This window comes from Microcaecilia unicolor, chromosome 2 (assembly GCF_901765095.1).
Source record: "Microcaecilia unicolor chromosome 2, aMicUni1.1, whole genome shotgun sequence".
Lineage (NCBI taxonomy): Eukaryota > Metazoa > Chordata > Amphibia > Gymnophiona > Siphonopidae > Microcaecilia > Microcaecilia unicolor.
The window spans coordinates 638,204,678-638,230,353 of record NC_044032.1 but is presented as its reverse complement, the minus strand read 5'-3'; positions in this window follow the sequence as shown (position 1 = coordinate 638,230,353).

Genomic DNA, 25,676 nt, shown 5'->3' with positions numbered 1-25,676 from the left:
CCGAGTTCGCGCCCCCCCACCGAGCCGTCACCACCCACCTTCCACCCGGCCGGGCCCTCGCTCCGCTATTGAAACAGCGAGGGTCCGGGAACGCAGCACTGAGCTCTGCTGAGCTGCCGACGTCGGCCTTCGTTCATCTTCTCTGCCTGTCCCACCCTAGTGTGATGTAACGTCGTCGAGGGCGGGACAGAGGCAGAGAAGAAGAAGGAAGGGCGATGTCGGCAGCTCAGCAGAGCTCAGTGCTGCGTTCCCGGACCCTCGCTGTTTCAATAGTGGAGCGAGGGCCCGACCGGGTAGAAGGTGGGTGGCGGTGGCGGCGGCGACTCGGGTGGGGGGAGCGTTAGACAGCGGTGTCCCTCCCTCAGCAATGCGCAGTACAAACCCTCTGTGTTCCGCCCCCCATCATCACGTATTGACGTGGGGGCGGGGCAGAGAAGGTCTCTACTGCGCATTTGCGAGTGAGTACGGTCACTCGCCGTTTATATGTTTGATATGCTTGATGTTTCCCTTTGATGAAGCATTTCACAGTTATTTGTGGAAGTGTGGCCATTGAAATGAGAGACACGTGAATAAGAGACACTTTATATACAACAACAAAATAATTTGGTTAGAAAGGTTTGAGTGGTTATTTCTTGGGAACAGTGAGTCAAGAGATTACATTATTTCACCACATCTTTTGAGGGAAAGTTGTGATGTATAGAGAAAACATGATGAGCAGTTAATTAGCAGCAAAGCTTCACTGAAAGTTGGTTCTGTTGCAAGTGCAGCCTATACCGAACTTCCCTCAAACACAACAAATTTACATTTGGTCTCAAGTCTGTAGTTGCATTTGTAGTAGGGGTTGGTTCTTTTTTATTTTTGCTTACTTTGGTGCCAGTATTTACTCCAGGTTTCAGCAGATATAAATCTGGCCCCAAAAGTTAAGTGAGGAGCAGCCACAGGAGGTGGAGGAACCCTCAACTCCCACGTCGAAGTAATGCAGCAAAAGAAGGAGTAGGATGATCTGGCCTTTTCAATAACCCAGGGAGAAGTATGGACTTATAATCTTTATTAAGGACCATCAAATGACTCAATGACTCGACACAGCAGCTGTGTTTCGGTGCCTACGCGACTGCTTCAGGAGTCTAAAAAACATACAAAAATCATACACAAACTATATAAAACTCTATATAAAACGAACATCTATATAAGTAATAAGCACAACTTAAATTTAAAAACACACATGATATGAAAAATATTATAACATAAAACAAAACTCCTAGAACATTGAGAGTAAATATATCTAAGGTCAGTTGTTTAGAGCACACACATACATGATTTTATGAGCTATGTCACATGGTACAAATCCATGTCCACATGTAACGAGTTATTTTTATATAGTTTGTGTATAATTTTTGTATGTTTTTTAGACTTCTGAAGCAGGTGCGTAGGCGCCGAAACACAGCTGCTGTGTCGAGTAATTGAGTCATTTCATGCTCCTTAATAAAGATTATAACTCCATACGTCTCCCTGGGTTATTGAGAAGGCCAGATCATCCTCCTCCTAAGTGCAAGAATTGGAACGAAAGACAATTCTAGAATGGCCACGTGCCCTTTATGGAGTCACACTTAGTGCTAAAGTTTTCCCAACACAGATTTTTGAGCACCGTTTATAAAATACCCACCTTTGTGCCTGGAAATTTCTCCCACAGTGTTGCAACCAGGGGCGTAGCCAGACACCCAATTTTGGGTGGGCCTGGGCCCAAGATGGGTGGGCAGAACTCCGCCTTGTCCCACAAGTGATATGGTCTCGCCCTCTCTTGCCTGCATGCCATATGGTCTCTCAAACATCCCCCCCCCCCCCCCGCATACCTTTTAAATAGTAGATTTTCATTGGCAGTGAGCAGCAACTAGTACACACTGCTCATGTTGGCCCCACAGCATGTATCAGTTGCTGCTCGCTGCAGGTGAAGATCTGCTATTTACAAGGTATGCAGTTGTTGAGAGTTTTCAGCTGGTGGGGCTTGGGATCCCTGCCAGCCACATCATAGGTGTGCTGCTACTGAGTGGGCCTGGGCCCACCCGGGCCCACCCTTGGCTACGCCACTGGTTGCAACATCTTGCTAAATAATCCAAATCATGGCTGCAGGGCTGCTTTTAATGTGCTGTTTTCTAAGTCATTTATTTATTTATTGCATTTGTATCCCACATTTTCCCACCTATTTGCAGGCTCAATGTGGCTTACAATGTTCCGTCATGGCATTCGCCATTCCAGAGTAAAAGATACAATTGGTATTAGATAAAAAACACGGATCACATTATAGAATTAAGCAATCAGGTATAAAGAGATAACATTCAAATATCAGTTAAGTAGTAATGCGTTACAGTTCCTATTATGGATCATTGTGGCATACCTTGTTGAAGAGATAAGTCTTCAGTGATTTACGAAAGCTGATTAGGTCGTAAATTGTTTTCAGGTCAAGTGGCAATGTATTCCACAACTTCTTGCTCATGTAGGAAAAGCTGGACGCATGTGTAAATGTGAAGATTCGGGAATGTGCACGCTGATCTTTTAGCGTTCCTGGGTGGCAAGTCAATAAGGTCTAACATGTAGGCCGGGGGATCTCCGTAAATGATTTTATGAACCAGAGTACAGACCTTGAACGTAATACGTTCTTTAAGTGGAAGCCAGTGTAACTTTTCTCTTAGGGGTTTGGCACTTTCGTATTTTGTTTTTCCAAATATGAGTCTAGCTGCAGTGTTTTGGGCTGTTTGAAGTTGCTTAACGAATTGCTCTTTACAGCCAGCATAAAGCATTCTGTTTTAGCACTGGTCCCATTTTATGCAATGAGACCTAGGGCCCTGTTGACTAAGGCGCATTAGTGTTTTCATCTTGCCTACAATTAGTGAGCACGCTAACCATGTAGGCGTCTATAGGGATATTGTAGGTGCAAACAATGTTAATGCACGTATATGGTTAACGCACGTTAAAAATGCTAGCATACCTACAACGTGGCTTAGTAAACAAGGCCCTTAGTTACTAATAACTGGGATTAACAGTTTAAATAATATATTTTAACGGTGGAACACATTAGTAACTACACTCCTAAGTTGTTTACAAGAAAGACATGTCAAGCCATTGTCGTGAGGTCAGTGATCACGCCATCAGGGAAGTCTCGTTTATCACTCTGATTTTGAGAAAATAGAACCAGCTAATTCCTGTTTGCCCAGAAACACAATTTAGAATCCATTTAATGTGACACCGAGGCACCCACTCATAAGATCTATTGGCCATTTGCTTTCCAGGCTATCTGATAAATCTGTGCTTGAGGTCCATCTTCACTCCTTTTCCTCCTTCTTTGTCCCAATCCACTGCCGGTTTAACCCCTGCAGCTGTTGTGAGTTTTCTTTAACAAGAATTGAGAGCAAGAGCTGCATAGAGCTTGCTCAGTTGGATGCTGTTGGTTTATAGCAAGCTACGTATAAGTCAGTGTATTATCACAACCAAAATAAACAATAAAAGGCCAAAATTGTAATTTTTAGAACCTGGCTCAATGTGTAGGTAAAACCAGATAGATCACAACTGGAAAACTACAAATTATGGGCCTGATATTTGGATCTGTCTCATTGACCAGGCCCATAACAGTTTTTGTTTCTTCAGCATTGTTTATATAAGGCCCTGTTTACCGAGGGGCGCTAGCATTTTTAGCATGCGCTAAAATTAGCGTGCTAAACACTACTGTGGCATTTATCGTGTGCTAAAAACACTAGCGTGCATATAATATACTGGCCTTGAAAAAAATGCGTGACCTAACCAACTTTCGTAAATCAACAAGGCATTTCGCAACGATCCAATCTAATTACCAGACAACGAAACTCAAGAATGAACTGAATATGAAGACACATCTCTTCAACAAGGCCTACAAAAAGAATCCTTAATGAAACAAATCACTCCTTACACCACCCAAATGCTTTAAAACACCCCTCACACGACCTTACCTAACACCTTCCAACTTATTCCTCTTCTACCTCTAGATTACCACCGACTGTATCTAAGATTATGTAATGAACTTTTCATATTAACACCCTGTAAGCCACATTGAGCCTGCAAAAAGGTGGGATAATGTGGGGTACAAATGCAATAAATAAATAAATAAAACCTAACTCTCTATACTCGACTACCAAAGCCTACTCTACCACGAATGAACTTTAACGCAATACCACTGTATTTCTTATTCCGACTATGAACTCTTCTTACTTGAGTGCTTAATCTACTATGTCAATCATGGTCTTTGATGTAAAACCACTTGTATCTCTCACTCTGGAATGGCGATCGCCATGACGAAACAATGTAAGCCACATGGCGCCTGCAAATAGTTGGGAATATGTGGGAAACAAATGCAGCAAATAAATAAATAAATAAACAAATGTGGTTTAGTAAATAGGGCCCATAATGTTTCGAAAAATCAGGATAAACAACCTCAGCACTTTCCAGGTAGAACTGGATGTAGCCTGGAGTTACCCAGTTAGCAGTGATATTCAAAAAACTGTCCTAATTTTATCTGGGTAGTTATCCAGCTGCCAATCTGAATATCAAAGGTGTCTGTTTAAGGGGCCCTTTTACTAAGCCGCATAGGCGCCTCTGCGCACCCAACGTGCGTCAATTCACAGTTACCACCTGGCTTCCACGTGTCCTGTGTGGTAATTTCATTTTTGATGTGCCTCTGCTACGCGTGCCAAAAAATATATTTTATTTTCTGGTGCGCAGTGAAAATCGGATGGTAACTCCGACTTGACATGCGTAGGCGACTACCGCACAGTTAATGCAAGTGACCTTACCATTAAGTCAATGGCTGGTGGTAAGGTCTCAGACCCAAAATGGATGCACGCCAATTTTTATTTTGCCACATGTCCATTTTTGGCAAAAATGAAAAAAGGCCTTTTTACAGGCACGCAGAAAAATGATTCTGCACACATCCATAGCACACGCCTACACTACCGCAGCCCATTTTTCAGTGCACCTTAGTAAAAGGACCCCTATGTGCTAGCAGTCACATCATACCCAGATATTAAGCTGCAGGGGCATAGCTACGTGGGGCCATGGGGGTATGGGCCCCTGTAGATTTGGCCCCGGCCCCCCCCCCCACTGCCGACCCTCTCGACCCCCCCCTCCCGTCGTCAACCCTCCCCCACCGCCACCGTCGCTGTCGGGTACCTTTGCTGGCGGGGGTTCCCAACCCTCGCCAGCCGAAGTCCTCTTCTCCAGCGCGGCCGCGTTGCTGATCTGCAAGCAAGGCTTCTGTTTCTGTGAGTCAACATACAGGACGTCAGACTCACAGAAACAGAAGCCTTGTTTGCAGATCAACAACCCGGCCGCGCCGGAGACGAGGACTTCGGCTGGCGAGGGTTGGGGACCCCCACCAGCAAAGGTACCCAACGTCAGGACTCACAGCACAGATCACCGAATGTGCAGGAGACCGGCGCTGAAGAAGACTAAAGCTGGCGTGGGTTGGGGACCCCCGCAAGCAAAGGTACATTGCGGTGGCGGTTTGGAAGTAGCGGGGGAGGGCCGGCATGGGGGGGGGGGGTCGAAAGTAGAGGGAGCCAGGACTAAATCTACGGGGGCCCATGCCCCCGTGGCCCCACCTAGCTACGCCCCTGGTCCAAACAAAGGTCACAATACATTTCTCTTTTCTAAAAGTCCATCTAAAATATGTAAATAGTCTAAATAGTCTTGAGATAGTCTAAATCCCCGGTTGCTTACTGCACAGGTATTAATTTACTTCTTGAACTTATTGTAATATGTGTTATATTCTGTACATTATTATTATCGTTTGTTTGTAAGCCACATTGATCTTGAGTCTATTTCGGGCTAAAGTGGGGTATAAATGTCATGAATAAGTAAATAATAGCAACAATACTCCTCTTGTAAAGCCGATTGCTGCTCCCAACATGGGTCTATGTTTCATCAAAAACTGCATCAAGGTTTCTGGAATCAAGTGACATTCTCTTTTCTCTTTAATCTTCACTTCCAGGAAAGCATCCCAACATATGTATGCACTATTTAAAGAAGCGGAGTGGTGTATAAGCAGAACACATTTGTCAGATCTGTCTTTCTGAAAGAGTAGTGGCAGAATGGAACTTTTGGTGAAACGTGGATACCAGTAACACAGTACGTTTTTCATTTATAAGATGAATATTTTAATGATTATTTTACCCAGCTGTTGTTATTGTTGTGATACTATCAGGCTTATTTTTGAAAGAGAAGGGCGCCCATCTTCCGACACAAATCGGGAGATGGGCGTCCTTCTCTCAGGGTCACTCAAATCAGCATAATCGAATGCTGATTTTGGGCGTCCTCAACTGCTTTCCGTCGCGGGGACGAACAAAGTTCATGGGGGCGTGTTGGCACCGTAGCGAAGGCGGGACTGGGGCATGATTAAGAGATGGGCGTCCCTGACGAGTACTTGGCCGACTTTACTTGGTCCATTTTTTTTTACCACCAAGCCATGAAAAGGTGCCTGAACTGACAAGATGACCACCGGAGGGAATCGAGGATGACATCCCCTCACTCACCCAGTGGTCACCAACCCCCCTCCCACCCTAAAAAAAAAAACTAAAAAAAAGGTTTTGCCAGCCTCAAATGTCATACCCAGATCCCTGACAGCAGGATGCAGGTCCCTGGAGCAGTTTTAGTGGGTGCCGTGCACTTCAGGCAGGTGGACTCAGGCCCTCCCCCCTCCCCCACTTGTTACACTTGTGGTGGTAAATGTGAGCCCTCCAAAACCCACCCGAAACCTACTGTACCCACATCTAGGTGCCCCCCTTCACCCCTTAAGGCTATAGTAGTGGTGTACAGTTGTGGGTAGTGGGTTTTGGGGGGCTTAACACCCAAGGTAAGGGAGCTATGCACCTGGGAGCAATTTGTGAAGTCCACTGCAGTACCCCCTAGGGTGCCCGGTTGGTGTCCTGGCATGTCAGGGGGGACCAGTGCACTATGAATTCTGGCTCCTCCCACGACCAAAGGGCTTGGATTTGGACATTTTTGAGATGGGCGTTCTCGGTTTCCATTATGGCCGAAAACTGGGGACGACCATCTCTAATGTCGACCTAAATGTTGAGAATTGGGTGTCCCCGACCGTATTATTGAAACAAAAGATGGACACCCATCTTGTTTCAATAATATGGGTTTCCCCGCCCCTTCACGGAGCCGTCCTGCGAGGATGGCCCCAGGAAAACTTGGGCGCCCCATTTGATTATGCCCCTCCAGGGGCTCATTCTCAAAAGAGAAAAACATCTCAAACATGGCATAAAATGGCATTTTCGAACATATAAAGAAGAATCCAATAAAATTTAGATGGAAATATAATGTTTGGTTTTAACAAAATATTTCTAAAAAGCAAGGAAAAGACCTCAAAACGCCCGACCGCTTACTTTCAGTTTTCAGCGGCTTTAACTGGGGGCGTGTTGTTCATCACTGGTCATAAAAACCTGAAAAATGTCCACATCATGATTTTTAAAACACGGATTTGAGATGTTTTTTCTCTGCAGTGTGTGTGTAAATGCTCATTTTCAAAACAAAAAGTTGGATGTTTTTCTGGTTTGATAATGGTCATTTTTGCTACTGGATGTTTGGATAGGTTTCCCAAAACGGCCAAGATCAGATGTCATAATGAAAATATCCCTCCACACAATTTGGAAAATATTAATAAAAGTGACTTAAACTAAAAGAAAAATAATCTACATTTGTTTTTTTCTTTTTTTCAAAATAACAGAAATATTTCCTCTATGCCAATCTTCTTGTTGTATCTGACACATGACAGATCATTTCAATTGTTCAAAAGTACGGCCTAGCTCTAGGCAGAACATTATAACTGAGGCTTTTTTGACCCCTCTGTTGATGCAACTATGGTGCTCAATCAAATATGTTTCGTATCTGACATGTGGTATGACCCATATACACCAGAGGGCATGAACATACCAACAGATAAGTAACTTAACTTGGACAACAATTGGTATAATGTTTAAATGGAAAACATCACTACTAGGATTATAAAATGATATACTAAAAATGGCTTCCTATATCTTGTTCTTCTGATTAAGTAGATGATAACTATGGTGACATGACAAAGTACCTCAGATTGCATCCCCTACCTGAGGGGTAAAATCTCATGTACAGACAAAACTGCCCATGATTGCTAAAAATAGTTTTTAACATTGTGTCAAACAGCTAGGAAGCAATTGCTAGGATTAACTTCCACTTTTTAAGTATAAGGAGAGGTAAGTCGTAAACTTCTTTGAGAAAGTTGGACTCAACACTTATTAATCAAGTGTAATTCCTTGAAATAACTGTATATGTATAAAAAAAAAAATAAAAAAAAAAGAGAAAGTTGGACTCCATTATCCAGCGCTGGAATTGGAAGGAGTAGGTGCTGCTTGAGGGTAGAGAAATCCAGACTACATTTCCCAGCAGGCAGTAGGGTTGGGGTGAGGAAATAACAGGCGCTTGAGGAATCTGGGAGGAAGGCTAATGAGCAAGCTCTCAGGTGCTTGATTACTAACCCATCTCATACTATGAGGGAAATTTTAAAGAAAGGTTTGTCTTTTAGAAGAGACACAGGCCACGGGGAAGTGAGAAAGAGTTTCCTCAAGAGAGTGTGTGATTAGCCACTGTGGCGAGGATCCCTCTTCTTGTTTATGTACAGGCAGATGAGCCTGGGAGTTGTTTGGTCTCCACAGTTGCTAGCTGGGAGTCTGAGGAAGGAGAAGTGATTTGCCTCCAACAGGCTACCATGTCAACTGCTTAAGGAGCTTAAGGTTTTTAAAAGCCCACGAACTCTCATCCACTCTCTCATTACCTCTCGCCTTGACTACTGCAACCTACTCCTCACTGACCTCCCACTTAGCCATCTATCCCCCCTTCAGTCCGTTCAGAACTCTGCTGCATGTCTTATCTTCCGCCTGGACCGATAAACTCATATCACCTCTCTCCTCAAGTCACTTCACTGGCTTCCGATCAGGTACCGCATACAGTTCAAGCTTCTCCTACTAACCTACAAATGCACTCAATCTGCAGCCCTTCCCTACCTCTCTACCCTCATCTCCCCCTACGTTCCCACCCGTAACCTCCGCTCTCAAGACAAATCCCTCCTCTCAGTACCCTTCTCCACCACCGCCAACAGGCTCCGCCCTTTCTGCCTCGCCTCACCCCATGCTTGGAATAAACTCCCTGAGCCCATTCGCCAGGCCCCCTCCCTGCCCATCTTCAAATCCTTGCTCAAAGCCCACCTCTTCAATGTCGCCGTCAGCACCTAACCACCATACCTCTATTCAGGAAATCTAGACTGCCCCAACTTGACATTTCATCCTTTAGATTTTAAGCTCCTTTGAGCAGGGACTGTCCTTCTTTGTTAAACTGTACAGCATTGCGTAACCCTAGTAGCGCTCTAGAAATGTTAAGTAGTAGTAGTAGTAAATGGTGAAAACCAGACCAGGAAGAAAGAGGTATGCAGGAAGCTAACTGTGAGTTGGCTTTATAGGAAGCTTGGGTTCCAGTTTGGGGAGATTTGCTCTCTTCTCCAGATTCTAGAAGGAAAGTGAAAAGAGAGGGACAGCTTAAGTGTAAACCTGCAGATGCAAAAGGTTGCTTGAAATATGAAGCAGAGGTGTATAATAAGGAAGGTCTGTTAAAACTGGGCAGGACTGTAAAAGGGAGACTTGGTATTAAGTCACTGCTGCGTGTGTGCACTTGCTGTATCAGAAAACCTGGACTGGAAATAAGGAATTACCTGTTGTATGGTTGTAACTGGGAAAGGAAGGAATCTCAAGTTAGTGATTATGGAGATAGGAGGAGAGTGGCAGCAAAAGCATCTGCTGTGAGGCAGATTTTATCCCTGAAGTCCTGAAAAGGAGGCATAGGAGCAAGGACTGGGTTGGAGTAATGGGGCACTGAAACGACAAAAGAGGTGAGGACATTGTGCGTGCAGGACGTCAGAAACAGAAGAAAGCCTTTTGCGAGAAGAAGAGGAACTCGGCTGGCGGGGGTTGGGTTCCCTGCCAGCAAAGGCATGCGACGGCGACGGTGGGTTGGCAGCAGGAGGGAGGGTCGAGAGGGTCGTCGGCAGGTGGGTCCAGGCCCAAATCTACAGGGGCCCAGGCCCCCTGGCCCCACGTAGCTACGCCACTGCATAGGCACGCGTACGCCCCTATGCGGCTTAGTAAAAGGGCCCCTGAGTCAAAATAGTGTCTTTAACAATAAATTCCTTATTTTGTAGAGAGCACATATTAAGAATTACAATGTTAATTGTTTTGTTTATATAATTTCACATTATACATCAAAGATAATACTTTGATCAGAAATCCAGAAATAACAACAAAGAAAAGACATAAGTACATAATTACATAAGCACTGCCACGCTGGGAAAAGACCAAAGGTCCATCAAGCCCAGCAGTCCGTCTCCGACAGTGGCCAATCCAGGCCCCAAGAACCTGGCAAAACCCCCAAATTTAATAATGATCAATGGACTTTTCCTTCAGGAATCTGTCCAGACCCCCTTTAAACTCAGCAAGGCCAGCTGTCGTCATTACCTTCTCTGGCAATGAGTTCCAGAGTCTAACCACGCGCTGAGTAAAGAAAAACTTCCTCCAATTTGTTTTAAACCTATCACATTCTAATTTCATCTTGTGTCCCTTGGTTCTATTATTGTTAGAAAGCGTAAACAAACGCTTCACATCTGTCCGCTCCTCCCCACTCATTATTTTGTACACCTCTATCCTATCACCCCTCAGCCGCCTTTTCTCCAGGCTAAAGAGTCCTAGCCTTCTTAACCTTTCCTCATAAGGTAGTCGTCCCATCCCTTTTATCATTTTCGTCGCCCTTCTTTGCACCTTCTCCAATTCCTTAATATCTTTTTTGAGATGAGGCGACCAGAACTGAACACAATACTCCAGTTGCGGTCGCACCATGGAGCGATATAACGGCATTATAACATCCTAATGCTTGTTTTCCATCCCTTTTCTAAAAATACTCAACATTCTGTTCGCCTTCTTAGCCACCGCAGCACATTGAGCGGAAGATTTCAACGTCCTATCCACGATGACTCCCAGATCCCTTTCTTGGTCCGTAACTCCTAAAGCGGAACCTTGCATGACATAGACGTAATTTGGGTTCCTCCTTCCCACGTGCATCACTTTGCACTTGTCAATGTTGAACTTCATCTACCATTTGGACGCCTAATCCTCCAGTCTCACGAGGTCCTCTTGTAATCTTTCACACTCCTCCCGCGACGAGACGACCCTGGATAACTTTGTGTCATCTGCAAATTTAATTACCTCACTAGTTACTCCCATCTCAAGGTTATTTATAAATATGTTAAAAAGCAGCGGTCCCAGCACAGACTCCTGAGGGACCCCACTAACTACCCTTCTCCATCAAGAATAATGACCATTCAACCCTACTCTCTGCTTCCTATCTTTTAACCAGCTCTTAATCCATAATAATACACTGCCTCCGATCCCATGACTCTCCAGTTTCCTTTGGAGTCTTTCATGAGGCACTTTGTCAAACGCCTTCTGAAAATCTAGATATACAATATCGACCGACTCCCCTTTGTCCACATGTTTGTTCACCCCCTCAAAAAAATACAGTAGATTTGTGAGGCAAGACTTCCCTTCACTAAACCCGTGCTGACTTTGTCTCAGTAGCCCCTGCTTTTGTATAATAAAGATATCAAGCATTAGGCACCCAATACAGTCCACATAAGAAGGAGAGGATCCTAAAGAAAACCTCCATAGAAAGCTGAAGAAAAATACAAAATAAAATATCAAGTAATTACTCCTACAATTTACATTATAAGACTTTCAATTAGGAAGCTATCACAGAAGTCCCTGAAACTCCTTTTGGTTTGAAGAATTATCTACAACTGAGCTGGATCGCAGTATACATATTTAACATTTTGATAGGAAATTAAGCATTTGGAGAGAAAATGCAGTTGGTAAGATGCTCCCAAAGCAAGGCCAAGAATTGTTTTCCTTCTCAGCTGAGCCCATTTAGATAGATCAGGAAACATTTGAACTTTACCACCATAAAACACAGCATTCCCAAACCTGTAGAACATTCTCAAAATAGCTTCTTTATCTTGAAAGAATACAAGAGAGACCAAAAGAGCAGCTCTTCCTGATATTTCCACTTGAGAGAATTCTAATATAGTTCAAAAATTCTCATTTTCAGAGTCTTCCACAGATGAGAAGGAAATATAATAAATCTTTTGTAATGGAGGCAGATTCTGGATATTTCAATTCTGATATTAGAAAGTTATTAAACAGTTCCTTAGGTGAAAGTAATCTGGGAATTGGAAACTTAAGTAAGCGTTGAGTTCAAATTTCTGCTTGCATTTTCTAAATTATCTTTCGTAAGAAGAAACTAAATCTTGTCTCCAGAGTGCTGATCTACTACAAACTTCTCAAGTGTTCCCAACCTTGCAGAATGTTGTAAGGTAGTATCCACCAGTGAATCCAACCAAGAAGACAACTTAGATAGTGAAGAAACAAAACTAGAGCATATCTGATGAAGGCTTTCTAAGGCTCCCCAGATAGCTTTCATACCTACGATGGCAGGTTTAACCAGTGGCTTAAGAGGAGAAGATACAACGATGCTGGAGACAACATTACCAGCTGGTATAGATGACCCATCTACAACTCGCAACTCCCCACCACCAACCACCCGGTAGAACACTCCGCCCGATGACAAGACTGGGGGCTGACCCTCTACCAGCTGTAGTTCTTCTGGGGACAACTGGGAGGGTGGAGCAATGAGTCCAGACATACTACCCAGCTCCTCTTGCCACTGCTCCTGATAACTCCCAGAGGGAGAGGAGTGGAAGGCCCAGCTGGGCTCAGTGAGACTTCGCTGTTTAGATCGGGCTCCTTCCTAAGCCCCATAGCAGATTCACCCATCAATGTAGGGACCGCAAAGGATGTAATGAGTGGTTGACGTGGGGAAGAAGTCACCGGGGCTGCAAGAGGAAAAGCCCGCCGTTTCCCTCGTCACTTCAGCATATAGCCCAGGAAACCGGCAAAGAAGACAAGGTAAGTGTTGGAGAGGGCAGGAGCTTCTTCCAATGCGTCCTACTCTGATGCCATCTTGGATCCTTCAGGGGTCCAATGTTGAGGCACTGGAGTGGAGGACACAACAATAAGGCAGTGGGGGCTGTTGGATGAAGAAAATAAAGGCACCATGTTTGAGAATGTTGTGGAGATAGGGAGCGAGCCAGTCTATTTCCTCAAGTTACCGGAACTGAATAGAAACAAGGCATGGCAAGCAAAAAGAAAAGAAATAACATCAAGAAGAGAATTATGAAGAGAAAACACCAGGGGGAATATGTGAAATACTGCGTGCATGAATGCATGCATGAAGGAGCGCACACAGGATTATGTCATTCTCCTTTTGCATGGTCCTTAGGTGTGTGCCACAGTACTATGTGCAATTTGAGCTTCACCATGGTGATGTCACTTCTGGGCTCGAGTGAAGGGGAGCAATGGTACCACATTTGCGACCTGACTGTGTCTAGCCCAGAGTAAGTGGTATCTGTAGACGAAGGGCTGTTTCAGAATACAGCTCATCCCTAACATTTTCACCACCTGCACTGAGAGGCTGGTTCCATGCATCCACCACCATTTCAATAAAGAAGTAATTTGCTAGCTTACTCCTGAGTCTATTCTCTTTCACCTGCACCCTATGACCCTTCAATTTAGATCCGACTTTCCCTTGAAAGAGAGATGACATATCAATTTATACTTTGGAGATCATAGAATGTCACAATCATATCACCCCCATTTTTCATCCTTCGGTTTCTTTGATCTCCTGACTGATTTCCTAGCTTTTCATAACTTTCCCAGATATTATTCCTTATCCTCTTTTGAGATCTCTTGTAGCTTATGAATGCTAACCTTATTATTTTCCTTTCTGTGTTGTCCACTCTTCTTTTATGTTCCCTATAATTTCTTCTTCAGCTAATAACTGCTTGAGGTACTTCCCCGCCTTAACACAGTCTTATTAAAGTTTAAAATCCCTTACTTTGAAAGAGCCATCACTGCTTGTGCTCTAAAACCAAACCACTCTATCTGACGATCACTGAAATAACCGCTCGTTATGACATCATAATGCTAAAAAAGGGTCATGCATTTGGACTGCAAAAATCTGAGGGAGCGATACAGTTTAGAGAGTAAAGTACTTTGTGTATGAAAGAGGTACCCAAACATGTAGAAAACGTAACAGTGAAATATAGAGGGAGGCTTGGATGTATGAGAAAAGAATGACCAGAAGGGCAGCTACTAAATCAGTTGGCTTTGTAATAATGCGTATGGGGACAAAGATTTTAATATGTATACTTTGAGAAAAAAGTCAGTGGAGGGAAGATATGATAAAAACATTTAAATACCTTTGTGGCATATAAATGCACAGGTGAGTCTCTTTCAATTGAAAAGAAGCCTTGGAATGAGGGGGTATATGATGAAGGTGAAAGGGGACAGGTTTGGAGTAACTTGAGGAAATACTTCATGGAAGGCTGGTGAATTTGGGGAGCGGCCTCCCAATGAAGGTGGTAGAGATGAAGATTGTATCTGAATTCAAACAAGCTTGGGACATGCATATAGGATCTCTAAGGCAGAGGAAGGAATAGACCAGCGTTTTTCAACCAGTGTGTCGTGGCTGGTCCGCAGGTGTGACGTGGGAGTTGAGGGTCATTTATTAGTAGGGCCAGCTTAATTTGTGCCAGAATGGAGTGTACCTTTTAAAAGTTTGCTTCTCTCTAGTGGTCAGTGGCAGTGAGCAGCATGCTTGCACCAACCCCGGAGCCTTATCTCTGATATAACTTTCTGCTTCCACATAAGAAGGAAGTTACGTCAGAGAGAAGGCTCCGGGGTTGGCGTAAACAGCCTGTAGGAATCGCTGCTTGCTGCCGCCGACCGCTGGATATAAGAAAACTTTTAAAAGGTAGGTGTGTGTGTGTGTGTGGGGGGGGGGGGGGGGGGATCAGAGACAAGGGAAGATGCCTAGTCGCTAGCTGGAGAGGAAACAGGAGGGAGAGATACTGGACTATTTGTGAGGATGGAAGGGGGTGGAAAAGAAGGTAAATGCTGGACTTTTGTGTGGGGGTGCAGGTTGGGGGTGTGAAAGGAAAATGCTGAACCATGTGGGAGTGGGGTTGAAGGTAAAATGCTGGACCATTTGTGGAGGTGTGCCTTGACAATTTTAGCGCCATGTAAGTATGCCGTGAGACAAAAAATGTTTGAAATCTCTGGGATAGACAATGACCTTTATGGGCAGACTGGAAAGGCAATGCAATCTTTATCTGCCTTTTATTTTTAGGCTGCTTACCTGCTGGATGTGAACCTTTCCCTATCAAAACTGTAGTTATTTTCCATTTTAATATTGATTTTAATTATTGCAAACTGCTGAGACTTGCTATTTTGCATTAGAGGTATAGCAATTTTTAAAATAAACAATAAACTATGTTTCTAAGTAATTTGTTAGCACTTGGTCTAGTATCACTCCCTCCTGTGTGGCTTTTCTTAGTAATGGCTGAAGCATTTCTTCCTGCGGAGAATCCTACTGCTTCCTGCTTCTAGATGATTCTGTAGTTGGGTTGTCCAAATCAGCATCTGTCACATTCCCTTGCTTAGCAATTTTACTGAGCATGTTCAATTAGATTTCTCTTTCGTCTGTCTAAAGAAATCTTGGCAATTTTCATTGAACCTTGTTTCTTTTTGTCGCCCAGTCTTCAGCCAGCAGTATATCTCTTCTCTGAAAGAGAAGAAATATTGCACAACTGATGGTTTTGTTGATTAAAATGACTGGTGGTAGTTGTACGCAACAACTTCTCCGAGAGAAGTGGTCACAAGCCGTTCTGGAAGTGGACTTGGTGGGGGTAGCAGTAATTGCTAGGTGGCAGTAAAGCCGTAGCAATCAAGGGAAAAAATATATAGCTGGACTTCCTGATTCTCATCACTACCAGCAATACTTTTTCCTCTATCCTCAATATTGTGTTCAGTTCTGGTCGCCTCATCTCAAAAAAGAGATAAAGGAATCGGAGAAGGTGCAGAGAAGGGCGACAAAAATGATAAAAGGGATGGGACCATAGGAGCCGGCTCTGTGGGTGCTGTGGGTGCTTGAGCACCCCCAGTGTTGAGAAAATTCCTTGTATATGTCCAGGGAGGGGTTATTTCCACTGGGCTTAGCACCCCCAATAATTTTGAAAGTTGGCTCCCATGGATGGGACGACTACCTTATGAGGAGAGGCTAAGACGGCTAGGACTCTTTAGCCTGGAGAAAAGGCGGCTGAGGGGTGATATGATAGAGGTGTACAAAATAATGAGTGGGGTAAAGCGGACAGATGCGAAGCGTTTGTTTACGCTTTCCAACCAGGGGACACAAGATGAAATTAGAATGTGGTAGGTTTAAAACAAATCGGAGAAAGTTTTTCTTTACTCAGCGCGCAGTTAGATTCTGGAACTCATTGCCGGAGAAGGTAGTGACGGCAGCTGGCCTTGCTGAGTTTAAAGGGGGTCTGGACAGATTCCTTAAGGAAAAGTCCATTGATCGTTATTAAATTTTGGGTTTTTGCCAGGTTCTTGGGGCCTGGATTGGCCGCTGTCAGAGACAGAGTGCTGGGCTTGATGGACCTTTGGTCTTTCCCCAGCGTGGCGGTGCTTATGTGCTAACAAAAATACACAAATGATATAAGTCACCTGCAACAGTGTGCGAGCACACACACACATCCATATACAGACATATGGATATACGCTCAAAGAAACAATCATAAAACTCATGGTTTTTTTCTGTTTTTTTTTCTGCCTCTTTCGTTTAGTTCTTATTCAAATCTCACAAACTTTTCTCGAAGGCAACTCTGTTTAAAGACTCTCTGATGAACCTGTGACAAATTTTACTGGAAATTTTTTTATTGAATGCAACATAATTTTAAGTTCGGCAAAACTTAGGGCCCTGTTTACTAAAGCGCATTAGTGTTTTTATCACGCCTACACTTCGCGCGCGCTAACCATGTAGGTGCCTATAGGGATATTGTAGGCACGTACATGGTTAACGCACGTTAAAAGTGATAACGCGCCTATAACGCTGCTTAGTAAACAGGGCCCTTAGAGTACTCATGGTAATTTTGATCATGAATCGAATTTGAGATTTGGGGGGAAGGTATGAAAAATCTGACTAAATAAATTAAAAATATTCTTTGAAAAATGCATTTATTTCTACGCTCGTGTTTTTGCTGGAGGTACTTGTTATTGATGTATAGTGTTAGTTTTTGATAAATCTCTATGATTCCATCATAATTCTATTCATTATTAAATGTAATTTAGACGGGAATAATCGAATGGCGCCGGTGAAATAGATTTCTGGCGATCTATTGTGGCGGCGCTGCAAACAGCTGGCCGGAACCGTATTATCGAAAAAGATGGCCGGCTATCTTTTCTTTTGATAATACTGTTTGGCCCGGCCAAATGCCAGAGTTCGCCGGGTTTGAGATGGCCGCTTTTGTTTTTCAGCGATAATGGAAACTAAAAGCAGCCATCTCAACCCCGGCTAAATCCAAGGCATTTGGTCGTGGGAGGAGCCAGCATTTGTAGTGCACTGATCCCCCTGACATGCCGGGCACCCTAGGGGGCACTTCTAAAAATTAAAAAAAATATATACAAATAGCTCCCAGGTGCATAGCTCCCTTACCTTGAGTACTGAGCACCCCAAATCCCCCCCAAACCCACTCCCCACAACTCTACACCATTACCATAGCCCTTATGGGTGAAGGGGGCACCTACATGTGGGTAGAGTGGGTTTTGGGGGGGGGGGGGTTGGAGGGCTCAACACTTACCAGTGGAGGAGTGGCCTAGTGGTTAGGGTGGTGGACTTTGGTCTTGGGGAACTGAGGAACTGAGTTTGATTCCCGGCACAGGCAGCTCCTTGTGACTCTGGGCAAGTCACTTAATCCTACTACTACTACTTAACATTTCTATAGTGCTGCTAGGGTTACACAGCGAATTATTAAGAGATTGTAAATCAGATTTAAGCTCACATGTAGTATCATAATGTTTTGAAGTTAGCTCTCTAAAGCTCTTAATTCTTCCACTAATGCGTCTGATGATAAAGCATTATTTTTTCCAGTCGCCATCTTGAGTGGAGATAGAGGATCTTGCTTAGTGCGCTTAGCTCCTGGCGAGATCAGACTTGAGGTTTCGACTTTCCCCGATTTAGTCGACGTCATTATAAGACAACTTCAGAGTAATATAGAGGGTTCTTAAAGAAGAAAATTCAGTTGCTAAACAAGTCGCAAAGACTGTTTTCTATTAAAGTAAGACGGACTAGATGATTCAAGCAGCCATCTTTGTGCACGGCTCAACAGCACCCCCCCCCCCCCCGCCTTAATTTTATTCTTTATAATAGTTTCCAATGTTTTGCCGGGCACCGACGTCAGGCTTACTGGTCTGTAATTTCCCGAATCACCCTTAGAATCCTTTTAAAAAGTTGGCGTTACATTGGCTACCCTCCAACTTTCATGTACTATGGACAATTATAACAGGTTGTATATTACTAACAACAGATCAGCAATTTCATGCTTGAGTTCTTTGACTACCCTTGGATGTATGCCATCTGGTCCAGGTGATCTCCTACTATTTAATTTATCAATTTAGCTCAGTACATCTTCCAGGTTCACTGAGGTTTCTTGCAGTTCCTTCAGTACAGGTAGATCTCTTACATCTTTTCCATAAAGGCAGAAGCAAATAATTCATCCAGTTTCTCTGCTATGGTCTTGTCCTCCCTGAGTGTCCTTGTTGTTCCTTCATGATCTAACGGTCCCAAGATTCCCTCATAGGCTTTCAGCTTCTGTTGTACCTCAAAAAGTTGTCATTGTAAGTTTTAGCCTCTGCGGCAAGTTTCTCTTCATATTCTATTTTAGCCTTCTTTATTAATGCTTTGCATCTGACTTGCCAGTGATTATGGTGCTTCTTATTTTCTTCATTTGGGTCCTTTTTCCATTTTTGAAGAACAATCTTCTTGTTGTAATACCTCTTTTACTTCATATTTTAGCCATGCTGACAGTGGTTTTCTCTTCTTTCCACCTCTGCAAATATGTGGAATGCATCTGATCTGGGCTTCCAAGATGGTATTTTTGAATAACGTCCATGCCTGATGTTAGTGTCCTAACCTTATCAGCCAATCCTTTTAGATTCTTTTTTTAACCATTTTCCTCATTTGATTATAGTCACCCTTTAGAAAATTAAATGCAGCTACAGTAGATTTCCTTTGTAGTTCATCCCATATAGTATCTCAAACTTGATCATGTTATGATCACTGTTTCCTAGGGGACCCAACACTGCCACCTCTCGTGCTATGCCGTGCACGTCACCATAGACCATTTCTAAAATGGCTCACCCTTTTGTCGGTTCCTGGACCAGTTGCTCCAAGAAGCAGCCGTTTATTACGAAATTTTATCTCCCTGGCACTCCCTGATGTAACATTTATCCAGTCAATATAGGGGTAATTGAAATCACCTATTATTATAGTGTTACCCAATTTGCCAGCTTTCCTAATCTCTATAAACATTCCTTCATCTGTCTGTTCGTTCTGTCCCAGCTGTGATAAAATAATGGTGTGGGGGGGGGGGGGGGGAGTTATCTCAGGGTACCATTAAGAAGTGTTATTTTATCACTAACTCATGATATTTTAGTACATGTCCCATTTCTTGCAGTGAGACTAGTTACTTATAACTGGGGTTAACATCAGCAAAATTTGCCCTTTCCTCTCTGAACACACCACCCGAACTCTCGTCCACGCTCTCATTACCTCTCGCCTTGACTACTGCAACTTACTCCTCACCGGCCTCCCACTTAGCCACCTATCCCCTCTTCAATCTGTTCAGAACTCTGCTGCACGTCTTATATTCCGCCAGAACCGATATACTCATATCACCCCTCTCCTCAGGTCACTTCACTGGCTTCCAATCAGATACCGCATTCAGTTCAAGCTTCTCCTTCTTACCTACAAATGCACTCAGTCTGCTGCCCCTCACTACCTCTCTACCCTCATCTCCCCTTATGTTCCCGCCCGAAACCTCCGTTCACAGGACAAATCCCTCCTCTCATTACCCTTCTCAACCACCACCAACTCCAGGCTCCGCTCATTCTGCCTCGCCTCACCCTATGCTTGGAACAACCTTCCCGAGTCCTTACGCCAAGCCCCCTCCCTGCCCATCTTCAAGTCTGTGCTTAAAGCCCACCTCTTCAATGCTGCATTCGGCACCTAACTCTTACCTCTCAGGAATTCCAGACTGCCCCAATTTGTCTGCCCCTATCGGTCTGACTGTTCACGTGTCCTTTAGATTGTAAGCTGTTTGAGCAGGGATTGTCCTTCTATGTTAAATTGTACAGCGCTGCGTAACCCTAGTAGCACTTTAGAAATGTTAAGTAGTAGTAGTAGTAGGTTAGCAGTACAATAAACATCTTAATGACAGCCTACATTGCTAACTTACTACTACTACTACTACTTAATATTTCTAAAGCGCTACTAGGGTTACGCAGCACTGTACAATTTTAACATGGAAGGACAGTCCCTGCTCAAGGAGCTTACAATCTAAAAGACAGGTGTAAACCTAGAGACAAGTATACAATCTAAAAGACAAGTGTAGAGTCGATCTGATAGGGCATACTATATTTCTCGAAAGGTTAGGTGCCGAAAGCAGCATTGAAGAGGTGAGTTTTAAGCAGAGATTTGAAGATGGGTAGGGAGGGGGCTTGGCGTAGGGGGTTGAGGAAGATTGTTCCAGGCATAGGGTGAGGCAAGGCAGAATGAGCGGAGCCTGGAGTTGGCAGTGGTGGAGAAGGGTAATGAAAGGAGGGATTTGTCCTGTGAGCGGAGGTTACGGGCGGGAATATAGGGGGAGATGAGGGTAGAGAGGTAGTGAGGAGCCGCAGACCGGGTGCATTTGTAGGTAAGGAGGAGAAGCTTGAATTGTATGCGGTAACTGATCGGAAGCCAGTGAAGTGACTTAATGTAGTCATGCTTTAAAAAAAGGTTAGGGCAAATTGCAAGAAGTATATAAGAACATAAGTGGTGCCATACTGGCACAGACCAAAGGTCCATCAAGGCCAGTATCCTGTTTTAAACAGTGGTCAATCCAGGTCACAAGTACCTGGCAATATCCCAAAACAGTACAATACATTTTATGCTGCTTATCCTAGAAAAAAGCAGTGGATTTTCCCACATCCATCTTACTAATGGCTTTTGGACTTTTCTTTTAGGAAGCTAGCCAAACCTTTTTTAAACCCTACTAATATAACCACTTTTAACACATTTTAACACTACTACTACTACTACTACTACTACTATTTAGCATTTCTATAGCGCTACAAGGCGTACGCAGCGCTGCACAAACATAGAAGAAAGACAGTCCCTGCTCAAAGAGCTTACAATCTAATAGACAAAAAAAATAAAGTAAGCAAATCAAATCAATTAATGTGTACAGGAAGGAGGAGAGGAGGGTAGGTGGAGGCGAGTGATTACAAGTGGTTACGAGTCAAAAGCAATGTCAAAGAGGTAATGAATTCCAGAGTTTAATTACATGTTGAGTGAAGAAATATTTTCTCTGATTTGTTTTAAATTTACTACTTTGTAGCTTTGTTGCTTGCCCCCCTAGTCCTAGTATTTTTGCAGAGTAAATAAGTGATTAACATCTACCTACATAAGTACATAAGTATTGCCATACTGGGAAAGACCAAAGGTCCATCGAGCCCAGCATCCTGTTTCCAACAGTGGCCAATCCAGATCACAAATACCCGGCAAGATCCCACAAATGTAGAAAACATTTTATACTGCTTATCCCAGAAATAGTGGATATTCTCCAAGTCCATTTAATAACGGTCTATAGCCTTTTCCGTTAGCAAGACGTCCAAACCTTTTGTAAACTCCGCTAAGCTAACCGCCTTTACCACATTCTCTGGCAACGAATTCCAGAGTTTAACTACACATTGAGTGAAGAAAACTTTTCTCCAATTTGTTTTAATGTACTACATTGTAGCTTCATCACATGCCCCCTAGTCCTGGTATTTTTGGAAAGCGTGAACAGACGCTTCACATCTACCCATTCCTCTCCACTCATTATTTTATAGACCTCTATCATATCTCCCCTCAGCCGCCTTTTCTCCAAGCTGAAGAGCCCTAGCCACTTTAGCCTTTCTTCATAGGGATGTCGTCCCATCCCCTTTATCATTTTTTGTCGCCCTTCTGTGCACCTTTTCTAATTCCACTATATCTTTTTTGAGATGCGGCAACCAGAATTGAACACAATATTCGAGGTGCGGTCGCACCATGGAGCGATACAAAGGCATGATAACATCCTCATTTTTGTTTTCCATTCCTTTCCTAATAATACCTAACATTCTATTTGCTTTCCTAGCCACAGCAGCACACTGAGCAGAAGGTTTCAACGTATCACTCTACTCATTATTTTATAGAACTCTATCATATCTCCCCTCATCCATCTTTTCTCCAAGCTAAAAAGCCCTAACCACTTTAGCTTTTCCTCATAGGGAAGTCATCCAATCCCCTTTATCTTTTCATCGCCCTTCTCTGTACCAGCGCAGAAAAATAGCTTGCCAATGCTCAAAGCGAACAGTACGCAATTCATAGGCACGCTGTTAAAGCAAAAGTAAGGAGTGGTGGCATGTTTGGCACATGCACAGAAGATTAAAGTCTATGCATTGTTTTTTAAGGTAGACCTGGGGAAAGTCAATGTTCATCCTTGCAGGTAAGTAGCACAGAATCTTGCTATTTGAGGAGTTATGCCAGGTATTTATGACCTAGATTGTCCACAGAATACTACTACTACTACTACTTAGCATTTCTATAGCGCTGCCAGGGTTACGCAGCGCTGTTCAAGTTTAAACATGGGGAAGGACAGTCCCTGCTCAAGACAGCTTACATTCTAAAGGTAACAAACTATGTAGTCAGTGTAGGTAACAGGAATGGGAAGGTGGTTAGGCGCCAAAAGCAAGGGAGAAGAGATGGGCCTTGAGTAAGGACTTGAAAATGGGCAGGGAGGGCGCATGGCGTATGGGCTCGGGAAGTCTGTTCCAGGCATAAGGTGATGCGAGGCAGAAGGGGCGGAGTCTGGCGTTAGCGGTGGTGGAGAAGGGTACAGAAAGGAGTGATTTGTCCTGAGAGCGGAGGTTACGGGTGGGAACATATGGGGAGAGGAGGGTAGAGAGGTAATGGGGGGCTGCAGATTGAGTGCACTTGAAGGTCAATAGGAGAAGCTTGAACTGTATACGGTAGCGGATCGGGAGCCAGTGAAGCGACTTGAGGAGAGGGGTGATATGAGAATATCGGTTCACGCAGTAGATAAGACGTGCGGCGGATTCTACATCGAATGTTGCTACTATTGGAGATTCTACATGGAATGTTGCTATTTCACTAGCAACATTCCATGTAGAAGGCTGCGCAGGCTTCTGTTTCTGTGAGTCTGACGTGCAGGACGTCAGACTCACAGAAGCAGAAGCCTGCACAGCCACATTGGTGATCTGCAAGGCCTGACTTCTACATGGAATGTTGCTAGTGGAATAGCAACATTCCATGTAGAATCTCCAATAGTAGCAACAGTGGAGGAGTGGCCTAGTGGTTAGGGTGTTGGACTTTGGTCCTGGGGAACTGAGTTCGATTCCCACTTCAGGCACAGGCAGCTCCTTGTGACTCTGGGCAAGTCACTTAACCCTCCATTGCCCCATGTAAGCCGCATTGAGCCTGCCATGAGTGGGAAAGTGCGGGGTACAAATGTAACAAAAATAAAATAGATACTATTGGAGATTCTACTACTACTACTACTACTTAGCATTTCTATAGCGCTGCCAGGGTTACGCAGCGCTGTACAAGTTTAAACATGGGGAAGGACAGTCCCTGCTCAAGAGAGCTTACAATCTAAAGGTAACAAACTATGTAGTCAGTGTAGGTATCAGGAATGGGAAGGTGGTTAGGCGCCAAAAGCAAGGGAGAAGAGATGGGCCTTGAGTAAGGACTTGAAAATGGGCAGGGAGGGCGCATGGCGTATGGGCTCAGGAAGTCTGTTCCAGGCATAAGGTGATGCGATGAACATTTTAGTCTGCTATAGTACTGCAGCTCTTATATTCATGTGTTCTTATATTCTTATAAAATTCTATCATTTATGTGCTTAAGATCTTCCACTATTATTAAATGTACACTTCCTTTATAATTCTCATATATTTCTTAAATTTCTATTACTATGTTTGCTTATTAAATAATACCATGTTCTAGCATTATTATATTACCCAGTGGCGTTCCTAGGGGGGCTGACACCCGGGGCGGATCGCCGATGCGCCCCGTCCTCCGGGTGCAGCGCCCCCCCCGGAACAGCGCGACCCCCCCCCGGCGAAAGAACCCCCCCCCCGGTGCACGCCGCTGGGGGGGGTGCCGCGCGCCTGCCGGCTCTTCGTTTTCATGCTCCCTCTGCCCCGGAACAGGAAGTAACCTGTTCCGGGGCAAAGGGATCATGAAAACGAAGAGCCGACAGGCGCGCGGCACCCCCCCAGTGGCGTGCACCCGGGGCGGACCGCCCCCACCGCCCCCACCTTGGTACGCCACTGATATTACCCAAAATTCTACTGCTATTGCTAAATGTATACTTTCTCATGTATTCTCATTATTCATGATGTACTGTAAGCCACATTGAGCTCGCAAAGAGGTGAGAAAATGTGGGATACAAATGCAATAAATAAAATAAATAAAAATAAGTGTGAGTCCTGCATAGTGAAGCCTCTATCCATGTGAGCCTGCACCTGTAAAGTATATGCTACCAAATATATATTTGTGTATTGATAGAATAGCATCTAATCAGATTTGTAGTATTTTTGGATGAGTAGCCTATTGATTAGTACAGCAACTTGAGAACCAGGTTTGATTCCCACTGCAGCTCGTTGTGCTCCTATGCAAGCCACTCATCCTAGATTATGAGCTCAGTATGGACAGAGATAATATCTACTATAATAAAACTCACCCTCAACGTTCTGAGGACACTGATGTCAGTGAAGCCAAGCTCTGACTTCCATCAAAAAGGTTCGAAGGTTCGTGGTGGTGAAGCCACCAAAATCGCTCCGGGCCCCGCCCTCGAGGGTGGAGCAATGGTAGAACAACGAAGGGGTTGGCAGGGAGGGAGGTGGGGGGTGGGTAATCGCTCTGGGCCCCGCCCTCCAGGGCGGAGCAATGCCAGAACAATGAAGGGGTTGGCAGGGAGGGAGGCAGGGAGGCGGGGGGGGAAATCGCTCTGGGCCCCGCCCTTGCGTCAAACGTCATGACGTTGGGGGCGGAGCAATGTCAGAACAACGAAGGGGTTGGCCAGGGAGGGAGGGGGGTGTTGGCGACGAAAACCTTGCTAGCGCCCGTTTCATTTGCTCTGAAACGGGCTTCTTTTACTAGTCTGTATATAATATATAAACTGCTTTGGCTGTACCAAAGAAAGGCATAGAGTGAATACATGATCCAAACCCTTACACATAGGCATTTGAATAAATATGCTGGTATTCTTATCATTTACATAAATATATGCTTTCTTTATTCCTTCCACAACCACCCCCATTCTGTTTCCTGTTGCTCCCCAATGAACCACACCTGATCCCCGAAAATGTCCA